Consider the following 14,965-nt stretch of genomic DNA (forward strand, 5'->3'; position numbering starts at 1 on the left):
GCCTTATCTCAGGTGAGGAAATCAAGACTGAGAAATCAGACAGTGGCCCAGGGTCCTAGGACCAAGGATGGATTGAGCCGGTGTCCCCTTCCCACACCCAGACATGTGGGCGGGCCTGTGCATCTGCTGCGCTCACATGTCATCCTGGGCTCTGTGCCCTGATGGGGACACATCTGGGGGCTTGGATTTTAAAGACAGAAGAGAAAGGCATTGTTCTGTGTGTCTTCTGCCAGCCCTTCCCTTGCTGGGCGAAATCCTGGTTACTGTGTTCTCCAGCGTTCAGGCATGGAAAGTGATTTCTTTCTTAACATGTCACTTCTTCGCCTTTTTTCCAGATTGGGGGGACTCTTCTCTGAAGGTGGTGGGCGTCTCTGTTGGGGTGATGTGGCCCTTGAAGGGGTCCTGGGGTGGGGGGTGGGCACTGAAGCAGAAGTTGTCACACTGCCACGTCATTTTGTACCTGAACTAAAGCATATTTTGCACTTGTTACTGTACCATTGTGCAGACGAGAAATCTCTGTGTGTGGGATGAGAATGCAAATAAAACTCATTTGTAAGAAACCCCTGTGGCTCAGAACCTCTGGCCTTTTAAATTTTTTTTTTCAATTGTGGTAAAAATACATACAGCATGAGAGGTACCATCGTCACTATGTTTAAGGGTGGAGTTCAGTGACATCGAGTCGCTGCGTATCCGTACAATTATTGCACAATCATCGCCCCCATAACTACCAGAGCTCTCTCCATCTTTCCCAGCTGGAACTCAGTCCCCATTAAATATCAACTCCCCTCCCCCAGCTCCTGGCCCCCCCATTCCTCTGCTTTCTGTCTCTATGAATGTGACTCCTCTGGGGACCTCATGTGAGTGGAATCATGCAGTTTTTGTCCTCTCGTGGCTGATTTCACTGAGCCTGATGTGCTTGAGGTCCCTCCATGCTAGAGCTGGTGTCAGGATTTCCTTCCTCTTTAAGGCTGAATAATGTTCCGTGGTCTGTGTACATGGGGCGTCCATCCGTCTATCCAAGGACACTTGGGTTGCTTCCTCTTCTTGGCTGTGGTGCGTCATGCTGCTGTGAGCACGGGGGGACCAACACCCGCTGGGGTCTCTGCCTTCACTTCCAGATACACTGTGGATACACACCCGGAGGAGAGCATGCTGAATCATATGGTGCATCCCCACCAGGGGTGCACAGGGATTCTGGTTTGTCCACATCCAGTCCCTAAAAAAAAAAAAAAAAAAATTAACTTATTTACAAACTAGCCACAGACTCACAGACACAGAAAACAAACTTCTGGTAACCAAAGGGGAAAGGGTAGGGAGGGATAAATTAGGAGTTTGGGATGAACATAAACACACTGCTGTGTATAAAATAGATAACCAAATAAGAACCTGCTGTATTGCAAGGGAACTATTACAATATTTTGTAATAACCTATAAGGGAAAATAATCTGAAAAAGAATAGATATATACGTAGAACTGAATCCCTTGACTGTACACCTGAAACTAACATGTTGTAAATCAACTATACTCAAACTTAAAGAATAAATTAAAAAAAATACTTTCTCCACATCCTTGCCAACACGCTTCTTTTTTTGTGGCCGGGAACTGGGGTGGTTGGTACCATCCTCTAAGGAGGCCTTGGGTCTGTGACGCTTCATCAGTGGTTGGGCTGTGTTGATCCCTGTTGGTGGCATATCTGCAGCTGCCAACCCCCTAAACCCTCATCACCACCTAGCCCAAGGCTACGGAGCTACCCACCCGCTTTCCTCAATCAGGCTGTGATCTCTCCCTGGCTCAGAGCCTTCGGACCCAGGCCACACCTCTTTGAAGCCTGTGTTCCCCTCCAAGCACAGGCGTTGATCACTCTTCACCTCCGCCACCCCTCCTCCACCTCCCCCGCCCATGCCGTGCTGTCCTCCTGGGCTAGTGCATCACAGCACCGCCCCCCACCCCAAACCCTGAGAAGAGCAGAGGCCAGGTCTGAGGGGCTGGGTCTTGTGTTGGAATCCCAGAACCACAGCAAGCTACGTCTCCAACCTTAGCTTTCCTGTCTGTGAAGCAGAATCACCACCTGCCTCTCCCATTTGTGGGGCTGCTGTGAGACTGAGCATGACCCAGGCTTCCCAGGGGTGAGGGAGCAGCTTGGGTCCGGGACAGCTTGATGTCTTCCAAGATCCCAAGCAGAGTGACGCCATGAGGGGTCGGAGTGAACTGATGGGGTTGGGGGATCGGGTCAGATAATGTAATGATTCTTGGCGTTTACAGTGTTACCCAGGAAGCGCTCAGCTATTAACGAGAGTTTGACAAAACAATACTTGAATGATTCCAATACACGTTTTCTTAATTTTTTTAATGATTTAAAAATTTTTCCATTATAGCTGTTTTACAATGTTCTGTCCATTTTTTACTATACTGCAAGGGGACACAGTCACACATATATAGCATGTTTTCTTTAGAAATGCAGGTCCTGGAGTTCCCAGAGTGGCTCAGTGTTTAACAAAGTCAACTAGCATCCGTAAGGACACGGGTTCTATCTCTGGGCTCCACTCAGTGGGTTAACGATCTGGCATGGCCGTGAGCTGTGGTGTAGGTCGCAGACACGGCTCAGATCTTGTATTGCTCTAGCCGTGTTGTAGGCCGGTGGCTACAGCTCAGATTCAACTCCTCGCCTGGGAACCTCCCTATGATGTCAGTTTGGCTCTAAAAAGACAAAAAGACACACACACACACTCACTAGAAATGCGGGTCCTGACCTGCCAGGTTAACTTCCCAGCCCTCCGGTGGGCTGTGGCCCGCATTCTGACTGTCCTGACACAGGGTCTCACACTCTCACACACCATGGCAAGCAGGAGAGAGGGTTTCTGAACTGTGGGTTTTTTTGGTTTGTTTGTTTGTTTTTGCTTTTTTTTTTTTTAGGACACACCTGCAGCATATGGAAGTTCTTAGGCTAGGGGTTGGATTGGAGCTGCAGCTGCCAGCCTATGACCCAGCCACAGCCATGCAGGATCCAAGCTGTGTTTGTGACCTACACCACAGCTCACAGCAACACCAGGGATGGAACCCAAAGCCTCATGGATTCTAGTCGGATTCATTTCTGTTGCACCAAAATGGGAACTCTTGGGTGGTTTTCTAATGGGACAGCAGTGGAGATCCTGAAACCAAGGGGCGGATGCAATTGGCTTCAAAAGCTCAGAGTTGAATAGGGAGCCTGTCCAGCCTCAGAGCCATTAGGGCAGCCTGGGAGTTGCCCTGCACCATCTTGTCTTTCTTCCTGGCTTGGCTGTGGCTGTCCAGCTGCTGGTGTGACCTCTGCCCCAACAGAGAACATGGATGCGAGCAGAAGGACATAAGCCGGATGAGGTGTACCCAGAAGTGCTCTTGGCCTGCCCAGGGCTGGCCGTCAACCTGTAAGAGAGCTGGCCAGGCCCAGGCAAAGGAGCCCCACTGAGGCACATCCCGCCATCCAGATCCTTCCAGAAGGGCAAGAGCACAGTCACACAGCAAGATGGTCTGTTTCCAGCAAACGTTCCCTTAGCCATGGTGCAGGGACGAGGCTTTAGGAGGAACTCCATGTGATGCCCTGCTCTCAGACTGCAGGGTGGGGCTGGGGTCCTCAGGTGGCCTCAGGGTCCTCTGGAGATTTGGTCCACAGACCCCTGGGCGTCCCCACCCAGGGTTCCTGATCCGGTCAATCTGAGCTAGAGCCTAAGAACTTGTATTTCTGAGAAGTTCCCAGACAAGGCTGATGTCACCAGTCCAAGGACTGCACTTTGAGAACCTCCGACCTAGTGGTTCAAATTCAGCTTTGAGTTTATAACCTTGGGCAAGGTCACTTAATTCTCTGTTCCTTGCTTTCCTCGTCCATATAAGGGAACCAGTGATCTCTGCTTCAGAGTATTGTTATATGGATTAAATGAGTTTAATTTACTCATTAAAGAGTAAAGAGTTGTGAATGAGAGCATTTTTTTTTAAGATTTTTTTTTTTTTTTTTTTTTGGTCTTTTTAAAAATGCACCCACAGCATATGGAAATTCCCAGGCTAGGAGTCGAATTGGAGCTACAGCTGCCAGCCACAGCCACAGCCACAGCTTTTTATTCATGGTCTGTAATCCTTGGGGAAGAGGTAAATTTGTAGCCCCTGCTCAGAACCAGTGTTCTAAAATTTCAGACTCTCCAGGAGGGCTCTGAAGATCCAGCTGCTCCCCCATCCCAGTCTCCCATTCAGTGGGGCTGAGAATTTGCATTTTTCCCTGGATCCCAGCAAGGGCTGTTTGCTGGGTGTGGGGGCAGGGATGGTGTACAGAGGGCACACTTTGAGAAGCACTGCCCTAGAAAAACGAGCCCCCACTTTTTTTTTCTCCTGCATTTTAGGGCCGTGTGTGCGCATATGGAAGTTCCCAGGCAGGGAGACAAATCAGAGCTGCAGCTGCTGGCCTACGCCACAGCCACAGCAATACCAAATCCGAGCCATGGCCACCACCTATATACCACAGCTCACAGCAATGCCAGATCCTTAACCCACTGAGCGAGGCCAGGGTTTGAACCATATCCTCATGGATACTAGTCAGATTCGTTTCTCCTGCGCCACAATAGGAACTCCCTGGAACATGGCCTCTTGAAGAAGCATGGGTTAAGCATCCAGTGTTACTGCTATACTTAGATTGATGCTGTGGGTTCAGTCCCTGGCCCCGGAACTTCCACGTGACATGGCTGTGGCAAAAAAAAGCAAGTCACTCCACATGCAGACCTGAGTGTGAGCTAAGGGTGGGGTGGAGAGGGGCAGGGACTCAAGAATAGAGGTCAGTTGACACAAAGGTCACCCAGAACTGAGAGCGGGGGCACAGCTGTAGGACTGTCCATCTTGCCTTTAGGGTAAGCTGACTTTGCTTGTGAAACCTGTGACTGCTCCTACCCACACCCAGGGATTGAGAGAACTGGCAGAGGTGGCCAGTTCTCCACGCCCCTGTTTACTCTGGACTGGGTGCAGCAGCCGCATGCAACCCTTCTCCTGAGTCCTGGGCTGCAGCGACTCCCACATCACTGCCTGTGGTCATCCTCGTGGTGGACGGGAGAAAGTCACAGTGGTGCAAGCAGGTAGGGGTCCCCAGAGAAAACCAAGCATGGCTTTCTTGACATAAGGGAAGCCATTTTGGCCTAAGACATTTTGGGCTCTAAGCCTGGCCCTTCATAGGTTCGGTGACCATTGATCTTAAGGGAACAAAGGAAGGCAGGGACAGAGAAAGCCAGTCAAATCATAGTGCAGCAGTAAAGGAGAGTCCTGTTCCTCCTCAAGGGGTGTGTGTAATAATATGCCTTTAACATCTGCAGAAACCAAGCTCCGACCCCTGACCCTCCCTTTCCCTGGTGGACGGGGGCGGGGCGTGGAAGGATGAGGTTGACCCTCTTGACTTCAGTCAACTGGGGCTTGGACTCTGTCGACCTTTGCCCCAATTCTATGCGGAATTCTCCTCTGCTCAAGCCCCCTCATGAATATACATCCTTAGCTTAGAATTTTCCCTAATTGTGCTGCTGGGGAGATACTGCTTTGGGAAAATCCCCAGTGTTCTTCTCACTTACTGCCAATAATAATAAATCTTTCCCTCTCCTGACCTTTAGCTTGGTTGTGTCTATTGGCTGGACACCCACCAAGCAGCAAACCCAGTTTAGGGGTAACAGTGGGGCGGGGGGGTGCCTACTCTCTGGGCCTCTATCCTGTGGGCTGGAGATTCCACCAGGATGTGTCAGACAGGATGGGTACTCAGAGGCTGACTCACAGAAACCCAACCCCCAGAAGCCTGAGGGAGTCCAGTGGGGGACAGTAAAGCGGAACCCCACAGGGAGCGGTATCTCCCAGCTGAGTGCAGAGACGGGGGCAGAAGTGCTTCTCCCAGGGCGTCCTACCCGCCAGAGCATTGACAGTGCCTGTCTTCTGCCCTCACCCAATCCTTTCCCAGGAAGGGCAGGTGCTCCGGCTTCTATGCTGCAGGCAAATGCCCAGGGCTCAGCTCAGAGAAGGTCCTTGGGCTCGTCAGGGGGAACCAGCCCCTCAGGAGCAGAGCCAGGACTGGACAGCTCCTAGCCCAAGCCCCCAGAGGAACATGCTTTCCAGGGACTGCCCCTTCCTCAGCTCCCGGCCAGTGCATGCCTGGGAAGGAGCCCCGTGGCTGGGAGCTTAGCTGGGTTGAATATTAACCGGCCTTCAATGGGTGGATCAATATTTAAACTCAATTACAAGGGAAAGGAGTTATCTGGAGAGAGTTTATCAGGCAGGAGCGGCTATTGGAATATCTGATAATCTGAGAGGCTGGGGGCGGGGCTGGGCCTCGAACACTTCCAGAGAGGAGACAGTGGGGTGGACGAAGGGTAATGGGCCAATTCTCCTCCCTCCCTCCTTCCCCCATCTCTCCTTCCCCGCGCCGCACTGTCATTTGCTCTCCCTCCCTCCCCCTCCATCCCTTCCCCTTCCCTTCCCTCCCTCCTCCCCCTTTCCCTCCCTCCCTTCCTTTTTTCCTTCCCTCCCTCCTCCGCCTCCCTCCCATCCCTTTGTGGACCCCGCTCTCCTGGCACCATCAAGGCACCAAGCTTGGCAGCCCTGCTCTTCCTCTGAGCTCCAGTGGCCTCCCTTGCACAGGCTGCAGTGTCCATGTGTCTGTCTGCCTCTCTCACTGGGCAGAGCTCCCAGAGGACAGAGGGTGGTCTGTCTGATCACTGCCTCTCTAGAGTTCAGCCCAGGGCCTGGCTGAGAGAAGAAGTTTCTCCAGGAGTGTTCGTTGAATGAGTAAATGATGGCAAGATGGTGGTTGCCAAGTGAAGGCGTGGGAGCTGGTGGCCCCAGTGGAGCAGCGCCTATGTGGGGCAGGGGGCCCGCTGGTGTGCCTTGTCAGGACTTAGATTATTTGCTCAGAGAATGGGGCTATGGTAGCAGGGGACGGGGGAGCGGCACATTCAGATGGGAGAGTAGGGAATTGGGAAAAGGACCAAGTAAGCCTGGGGCAAAGGGACGGTGGGTGAGTCAGTACAGAGAGGGCTGGGAAGGGCTGGCTGATTCGGGTACTTCCCACAGCCTTCTAGCCTTCTCAGGAGCCAAAATATACCACCACGGAGTTTTCCGGGTTTTTTTGAACTCACCTTATCTACCTGAAAGCAGAGCCTTCCAAAAGAATTCAGCGGTCATACATCCCAGGAACGTCACAACCAGGCCATATTGGCTCCTATCGCTGGAGATGAAAAGTCAAGGCACCTGGATAAGAAATCCCCTCACAAAATTGTCCCCCCCCCCAACTGTTCACCTAAGACCCCACTGCTTATCCCTAAAAGTCATTTGTTTCCCATGTGTGCATTTCTCCCCTGCCACGTCCCTTTCTCAGATGGTATCTAAGTCCCAGGTTGTCTTTTTTTTCTATGAGACCACTTTTATTGATGTAGAGCTAATTGACAAGGCTGTGATAATTTCTGCTGTACAACAAAGTGACCCAGTCATACATATCCACTTATTCATTCTCTCTCTGATTCTTTTCACACACACACACACCACGCACACATACATACCACACACACACACACACACACACACACACACACACGCAATGCAATATTACACAGCCATAAGTCCCAAGTTTTTTTATCTGCTTCTGTGAGTCACATTTTTCTGTGCACTCCTGTGGACATGAGAGAATTAAAAACCTGTCTTTTCTATTGCCAATTTGTTTTCAGTCCATTCAATCTCTGTCCCCCAATCACTGAACATCAGAGGGGAGACAAAGAGTTTTTCCTTCCTGATATTTTGTGAGCTCACTCAGGGCTCAGAGTACTTTCTGAGGCAGGTGTTCATGTCTCTGTCTTGCCCACGAGGAGCCTGAGGCTCAGAGAGGATGGTTAGTCTACTCAAGGACGCACAGATGGTCATGGGGTGGGGGGGGAGCTGGACTGTCCAAGGGCTGTGCTCTGAGCCTGGGTATGTGTGGTGGGGGGCAGGAGTAGGGAGGAAGCCATCCTAGGAAAGGTGCTGCTCTGAGCTGGGAAGGAGCCAGGATGTCCAGGAAGTTGTGGGATGTCCCCCCTCTCTAGCCTTTTTAAAATTTTTACTACTAATTTAAAAATTTTTTTGGCTGTGTCTGCAGGATGTGGAAGTTCCCAGGTCCGGGATGGAACCAAAGCCGCAGCAGTGACAATGCTGGATCCTTAAGCCCTAGGCCACCAGGGAACTCTCTTTTTTGTTTTTATGGCTGCACGCCCAGCATATGCAGTTCCTGGGTCAGGGATGGAATCCCAGGCTCAGTTGCAACCTATGCCACAGTTGAAGAGATGCTGGATCCTTTAACACAGTGTGCTGGGCCAGGGATCAAACCTGAGGCTCAGCAGCAACCTGAGCCACTGCAGAGACAACGCTGGATCCTTAACCCTCTGTACCTCGGTGGGAGCTCCTCTCCCCTTTTTAAATTCAAGCAGAGTTGATGTACAATGTTGTACCAATTTATGCTATACAGCAAAGTGACTTGGTAACACATATGTATTCATTCTTTTTCATATTATTTTTCCATTATAGCTTATTATAAGATATTGAGTATATTTCCCTGTGCTATACTGTAGGTCCTTGCAGTTATATATTTTATACGTAGTAGTTTGTATCTGCTAACCCCAAATTCCTAACTTAACCCATCCTGCCCTTTCCCATTTGCTAACCATAAATTTGTTTTTTATGTCTGTGAGTCCATTTCTGTTTTGTAAATAAGATCATTTGTGCCATATTTTAGATTCCACATATAAGTGATATCATATGGTGTTTGTCTTTCCCTTTCTTACTTACTTCACTGAATATAAGAATCTCTAGTTGCATCCAGGTTTCTGCAAATGGCACTATTTCATTCTTTCTTGTGGCTGCGTAGTATTCCATTGGGTTTATGTACCACATCTTCTTTATCCATCCACCTGTCCATGGACATTTAGGTTGTTCCCATGTCTTGGCTGTTGTAAATAGTGCTGCTATGAACACTGGGGGGCAGGTTCTTTTTGAATTGGTGTTTTCTCCAGATATCTCCCAATTCTTCATCCCCTTGGTGAGGTCATGTACCATGGTCATCCCTCCCTGTCTCAGCAATGTCCCAGCTGTGCCCTGGGGGATGGATGGAACCACATGTGTTTTGGGTGCCATTTTTTTTAGGTGGTCAGTGACTTAAGAGTTAGAAGAATGGGAGTTCCCGTCGTGGTGCAGTGGTTAATGAATCCGACTAGGAACCATGAGGTTGCGGGTTCGGTCCCTGCCCTTGCTCAGTGGGTTAAGGATCCGGCGTTGCCGTGAGCTGTGGTATAGGTCGCAGACGCGGCTCGGATCCCGAGTGGCTGTGGCTCTGGTGTAGGCTGGTGGCTACAGCTCCGATTCAACCCCTAGCCTGGGAACCTCCATATGCCACGGGAGCGGCCCAAGAAATAGCAACAACAACAACAAAAGACAAAAAGACAAAAGACAAAAAAAAAAAAAAAAGAGTTAGAAGAATGGGTCACAGACCAAGAAATTATAAAGGTGCCAAAGAACAAGATTTAAAAAGAAGACCCCCAAGAATATAACACTTTACCTCAGTGATAATAACTATTAGAAGAACAGATGAAGTTGGAGATGCCCTGAGAAGAACCATTTACTATAGTTTCACAGTAAGGCCGTCTTAGGAAGGAATGCCAGGCCCTAGAAAAACACCCCTAGACTTCAGTGCTGAACACAATGAAGGTTTATTTCTCCTTCGTGTCTCAGGTTGATCTGGGCTGAAGGACCGCGTTCCATGTGGTCACTCAGGGACCATGCTTCCCTCCATCCAGGAGTCCTGCCATTTTCTAGAACCTCAGAGGCCTGCACCTGACCCGTGGTTCCAGGCAGAGGATGAGCCAGAAAGCAGCCCCCAGCAAGAGCCCTTCACATGACTGAGGGCAGAACACGGTCACATGGCTCCATTGGCCCTACTCTTGGGTGGTTAGGAAACACAGGCCAGCTGCAGGTCCAGCATTTGCTGCCTCGAGGCATTTAATAATAAATAAACAAAGCCACCAGAATGAATAAAATAAGGGATTGCCAGTACATCTGGTGTCACCCCTATGCTAGGCTCCGTTTGGAGTTTGGATGCCCGGGCTTGCTAAGGTGCACCGTCAGCCCTGGTTCAGGAAGGAGGAAACCAAGCTCATTAACTTGCCCAGAAAGGAATCTGAACCCGAGTGTTTTGGCTCAAGCCTGTGTACAAAATCCCTTTGCTTGACTGCTTGACTCTCTGCCTTTGCAGAGAAACAATCTCAAAAAAAAAAAAAAAAAAAAAAAGGAGGGCCTTTATTTTTGGCTTTTTGGGGCCACCCCTGTGGAAGTGCCTGGGGTAGGGGTCGAATTGGAGCTGCAGCCACATGCCTACACCACAGCCACAGCAACGCTGGATCCTTAACCCCTTGAGCGAGGCCAGGGATTGAACCCCCATCCTCACAGAGACAATGTCAGGTTTTTAACCCACTGAGCTACAACGGGAGCTCCAAAAGTGGGCTGATCTTTAGAGGCTCTGCACCAGAATCCATTCATTCTTTGTTTTTCTTGGCCAACAGATATCCTGAACCGGCTGTGCTGTGTACAAGGCGCTCTGCTGGATGGGGTGATGGGAAGGGACCCCTCTCCAGGTCAAAGAGCAAGGCCATGCAGGACCGTGACCCCCATCTCCTTCAGGCTCTCTGCTGGCCTTTACACGCCTCCCCAATCTGAGCGTGCAACGGTGCCTTTAAGAAAAAAAAGGGCATTGTTGTTGGGAAGACAAAACCAGCCTTCGGGTTGGCAACACCCCACCATGGGTGTTTGTGTACAAAACAGAGGCTGGGCCTGGGGGTGCAGGGCGGGGTGTGGGCACCCAGGGCCCCCTGTGCGGCAGGCTGAGCCTCCTGGGCTGGATTCAGTCTTGACCATCTCTGGCACAGAGATGACGGAGGAGGCGGGGGAGGGAGCTCACAGCTTCCGGGTGACACAGCTGCGGCCACTGTGGTGGCCGGTTCCAGCCTGACCCCAGGTCACACTGCAAGGAAACTTTGACATCGGCCAGGCCAGGGGGCTTCAAACTTGTCCCCCTAAACCTTCCTTAAACACTAAGTGGCCATGCATTCCAAACTCAGTGACCAGACCGGGGGGGGGGGGGGACAGTCTTGTGACAGGACTCTGGCCCAGGATGGCAAGAGACCTGGTATAAATACCTCTAAGCTTGTCCTTAAACTCTTCTGTTTCTGCTGGGGAAACTGAGGCCCACAGAAAAGAAGCACTGTGGCTGGGTCCCCTGGAGCCAGGCTGAGGAGGAATCCAGCTCAGGCCCTGTCCATGCCAGAGGTGCCAGGGGTGTGCCTGGGAGTGGTGGTTCCCGGGACAGAGTGGCTGGGTTCCCTCGACCCAGAGAGCAGGGAGAGGCTGGAGCACGTGAAGATGGGGGATACAGACCATCGAATGTCACAGAGAGGCCCTGGGGGACCAGGGCACCAGCGCAGTGGAGGGCAGCTGAGGCAAGAGGAGGTTGCCTGTCTGGCTTGGAGGGACCAGGCTCCCAACGTCCCTCTGCCAGGGGGCAGCCGAGTCTCCACCTCCCCCTGAGGGGTGACAGGGAATGGGGATTAAAGGGCTTTTGTTCCCGACATCCGGCACCACCACTCACGGAACGCATGCACCATGGTTCAGGCGCAGGCCAGGCCAAGAACACGGTAGACCCAGGGAAGCAGCCACATTTAACCCCTGCCACACCTGTGAGTCAGGGCCACTGTCCTTGATCCCCAGAGCTGTTAAAACCCCAGGCTTAGCAATGCTCACTTGCATGTGGTAAATAAAAGCTTGGCCAGAAATGATGGGCTGACACACTGATGGGGGTGGGGGTGGGGTTCCTAGCTGCACAGGGCTCCCTCCCTCTCTTTTCTTTTCTTTTTTTTTTTTCCTTAGGGCCACACCAGCTGCATATGGAGGTTCCCAGGCTAGAGATCGAATCAGAGCTGTAGTTGCCAGCCTACACCCCAGCCACAGCAACACAGGATCTGAGCCACATCTGTGACCTATAGCACAGCTCATGGCAACACTGGATCCTTAACCCACTGAGTGAGTTCAGGGATCGAACCCACGTCCTCAAGGATACTAGTTGGGTTTGTAACCCACTGAGTCACCATAGGAACTCTTCCCTCCCCCCTTTTCATGTTACCTTTCCCACGGAGAACACCACCTGTGCTCCAGACCTGTGGTCTGATTACCTGAGCGGCAACTAGTGAGTGAATCTGGGCATAAAACACTGCTGTGAGAGGTTAGTTTTAACTTTCTGGGGTCCAAGTTCTTGTCTCCAGCTTTAGGAAAGGGACCCAAGCCTGACATTTCTAGCCTGTCCCCTTTGGGGTCCAGGAGTGACGCAGGACAGAGGGACCAACGTGACATCTAGGGACCTGTGTGTAAACTCAGTTCTCAGTTTTCTACCTTAGTGGGACTTCCTCAGCCATGGGTAAAGTTCCTTTTTTTTTTTTTTCTTTTTTACAGCTACACCTGCATCATATTGAGGTTTCCAGGGTTGAATCAAAGCTGCGGCTGCCAGCCTGTACCACAGCCATAGCAATGCGGGATCCGAGTCGCATCTGTGACCTACACTGCAGCTTTTGGCAAAGCTGGATCCTTAACCCACTGAGCGAGGTCAGGGATCGAACCTACATCCTTACAGACACTATGTTGTGTTCCTAACCTGCTGAGCCACAACTGGAACTCCCGTGGGTGAAACCGCAAACAGACCCCACCATCTGATGACAGAGCATCCATGGGCAAATGAGTAAGTTACATTTCATTCATTCATTGATTTATTTTTTGCTACCGTCCTCTATGTTTTAAAATTGACGTCCCCCTGGTCAGGATTCTTAGCACTTTAACTTCAAAGGGCCATCATGGCCTGGACAGACCCAGGGGTTGAGGTTAGGCCTGACAGCAGCGACACGGCCATCCCCAGGGAGGCCTGGCATCCCATTGGTCTTGGTAGGGCACTCTGGTGGGGCAGGGAGACCACCTGGGGGAGCCTGAGAGAGACTCAAGAGTCCTGCCCCGCCAGGCCCCAGCTACCTGCTTCCATGACTCCTGGGGTGCCCATCTCATCCCAGAGATGTCCCCTCTATCGGCCTTCTCTTCTCACGCTGGTGTGTCTGTTACAGAAACATGCCTTCTCTGCTCCTGCTGGGCTGGGTCTGAAATGACATAACTTGCAGAGCACAAAACATGTTGGGATGTTTTCACAGACTCCCTCATGCTCAGAGCTGGTGCAATCCAGAGAGCACAGGCAAGTCTGGGGGCCTCGGGAGAGTCCTACTGGGGTAGGACTTGGGACAGTTGCTTGGGTCAGGGTTTCCCCAGGCCTTTCCTATCATTCCCTTCAAGCCCAGGGAATGGGTTGGGGGCAGAGAACAATTTTGTAGAGGGGGCATCCATTTTTTTTTTTTTTTTTTTTTTTGGTTAGACCATTGGCATGGGGAAGTTCCCAGGCCTAGAATCAAATCTGAGCCACAGCAGTGACCTGAGCCGCTGCAGTGACAATGCCAGCTCCTTAACCCATTGAGTTACCAGGGAACTCCCAAGGGTGTCCTTTCAGCTAGGGACTTTGGTGGCTTTTCATAGATGCCATCATGCTTTCAAATATAAAAGACTGGAAGGGTCCCTCTAACAAAGGGCTGGTTTGTAAGTAACATGTTATACATAACATCAGATTGGGGACAGTGTCACTCAGAGGACAGGTGGGGTACTGGGCTCCTGCATTTTCACGAACATCCATAATTCTTAAAACCTTCCTGTAAGGAGAGACTATGACCACCATTTACAGAGGAGAAAGTGGACTCTCAGAGAAAATGAGAACTTTGTTCAAAACTCTGCCATCAGAAAGTGGTGGAGCCTGAACCCTCTTACACTGTTGGTGGGAATATAAATTGGTACAACCACTATGGAAAACAGTATGGAGGTTCCTCATAAACTGAACATAGAACTACCATATGATCCAGCAATCCCACTCCTGGGCATCTATCCAGACAAAACTATAATTCAAAAAGATACGCACACCCCTTGGTTCACTGCAGTACTATTCACAACAGCCAAGACACGGAAACAACCTAAATGTCCATCAACAGATTAAGACAATATGGTACATATACACAATGGAATACTACTCAGCCATAAAAAATAATGAAATTATGGCATTTGCAGCAACATGGATGCAACTAGAGATTCTCATACTAAGGGAAGTAAGTCAGAAAGAGAAAGACAAATACCAATTGATATCACTTATCTGTGGAATCTAAAATATGGCACAAATGAACTATCTACAAAACAGAAACAAACTCACAGACAGGGAGAACGGACTTGTGGTTGCCAAGGGTGATGGGGGAGGGAGTGGGATGGATGGAGAGTTTGGGGTTAGTAGATGCAAACTATTACATTTAGAATGGATAAGCAATGAGGTCCTGCTCTAACAGTGCAAGGAACTATGTCCAGTTCCTTGAGACAGAACATGATGGAAGATAACATGAGAAAAAAAATGTATATATATGTATGACTGGGTCACTTTGCTGTACAGCAGAAATTGGCACAACATTGTAAATCAACTATACTTTAATTTTTAAAAAGTTGAAAAAAAAGTGGCAGGGCCCAGATTCTAACTCAGTTCTGGAGCTCTTCAGGTGGGCGTCACTTTCAGGACATCCTGTGGGGATGTTGGGGAGGCTAGGAAGCCACGTGGTGCCCTGCCTTGGGGACCAGCCTGGCTCCAGAGATGCTCAGTAAAGATCTCCCAGTAACCAGCCTATGACCACCTGAGACGTGACATTGAGTGAAGGAAGCCAGAAAGAAGGTGGGCTGCCCAACATCCTAGCTTGGTAAAGAAGGCATTTAGGGATGCCCTGTGGTCAAGTTCAAGAGAAAGGCAAGGAAGCGATGGCTGTGAATATCTGGCTAGTGTTTTACTGGCAGA

This window comes from Sus scrofa, chromosome 15, assembly GCF_000003025.6.
Source record: "Sus scrofa isolate TJ Tabasco breed Duroc chromosome 15, Sscrofa11.1, whole genome shotgun sequence".
In the NCBI taxonomy this organism is placed as follows: Eukaryota; Metazoa; Chordata; class Mammalia; order Artiodactyla; family Suidae; genus Sus; species Sus scrofa.